The sequence below is a fragment of the Cebus imitator genome, unplaced genomic scaffold (genome assembly GCF_001604975.1).
Source record: "Cebus imitator isolate Cc_AM_T3 unplaced genomic scaffold, Cebus_imitator-1.0 Scaffold251, whole genome shotgun sequence".
NCBI lineage: Eukaryota > Metazoa > Chordata > Mammalia > Primates > Cebidae > Cebus > Cebus imitator.
In genome coordinates, this window is record NW_016107566.1 from 524492 (window position 1) to 526169 (window position 1678).

Sequence of the window (1678 nt, forward strand, 5' to 3'; positions counted from 1 at the left end):
AAAAAAAAAAAAAAAAAAAAAAAAGGCAATTTTAGCAACATGTCAATTGAATATTAAAAAGAATACTTATACAAATTATTATGCTCTTAATAATGAAAATAATAGAAACATGGTTCTGAAATTACAATAAACAAAGTTTCCAAAAGAAATGCTTACCTCCCGAAAGGTCTCTCTGTAAAAGCTCTCTAGTTCTGCTCTACAGATTTGAATTCTCACTTGCCTTTGAATGCTTTATAATATATAGTTCTGAAATAAATCAGATAAATTTAATCTATTCGGAAAATGTGGGCTTACCAAAATTAAAGAACTAAAAATGATGCTGGATAGTTGCTTGGTGGCTATTTTTTACATGAGGTCACAGACTGAACCCTCTAACTTCTCCAAAAGAAAACATAGTCAGACAGAAGTCACAAGGTTCGACTTTTAATAGTACATGGGAGACAGTGTCTCTTTTATAAGAGTCTGACAGAAAATGCTTCACTAAAAAATCAAATCAAGTGATAATTCTATTTTTAAAAAATCTAAATCCCATTCTACCCAAAAGCTTAAAAACCAATACTTTTTTATTTTTATAATTTAAAAGTTTTCTCTTCTCTTTTTTTTTACCCTTATCCTGTTAGTAGGCTAAGAATGCAGTAACTTTTGTATTAATTTGACACATTAGCTGAATGTATAGAGGCCAGAAATACTGGACAAAAGGCATAGAAACAAAAAATTAGGAGAGTATAATGCAGAAAGAGATGTAGACTAAGAATAGGAAGGATAGTGACCAGGAGTCTTAACGTGTCAGTCATCTACATTCTATCTGTAAAGAAAGAAAAAAAAAGGTGCAGGCCACTTCTGAATTGAGCAGTCACTCTGCTATTTAGTACTCAGTGATCCCAGGCCATTTACATAACCACTTGAAGCTTCAGCTTCCTTATCTGTAAAATGGGAATAAGTACAGCACCTACCTCATTATTGTGCATTCAAAGAGATTCAATGAGAGAGTGTAAAGCACTCAGTACAGTACTTAGTACTTTAAGAAAGTGCTCAACAAATACATGGTGATGATCTTATCATCATTACCTGTCTCATATCTTTTGGCTGTGTGAATCTACAATTTGGAAAACTTTATAAAATCCGACTTGCAAACAGAAGCAAGGATCTCACCTTACATGTATACTCAACGTAGGGCTTTTCCTAAGCCATGAGAACAGTAACAGGCCCCAGATGGTCTCATCTCTACTTTCCCAAGTCAGCATCTCCCTTATCAGAATCTACTGGGCTTTGGGCCTACTATGGCCAAGATAATAACAAGCTAATTTGATGAGCAACGCTACTGCTGCGCAGATGTGGGCACTCCATTGATAAGTGGTGTTACTTTTGTGCGAGTGTGGGCGCTCCATTGATGAGCGGTGTTACTTCTGTGCGAGTGTGGGCGCACCACGGATGAGTGGTGTTACTTGTGTGCGAGTGTGGGCGCTCCACGGATGAGCGGTATTACTTCTCTGCGAGTGTGGGCCCTCCACGGATGAGTGGTGTTACTTCTGTGCGAGTGTGGGCGCTCCACGGATGAGCGGTATTCTGTGCGAGTGTGGGAGCTCCACGGATGAGCGGTGTTACTTCTGTGCGAGTGTGGGCGCTCCACGGATGAGCGGTGTTACTTCTGCGTGAGTGTGGGCTCTCCACGGATGAG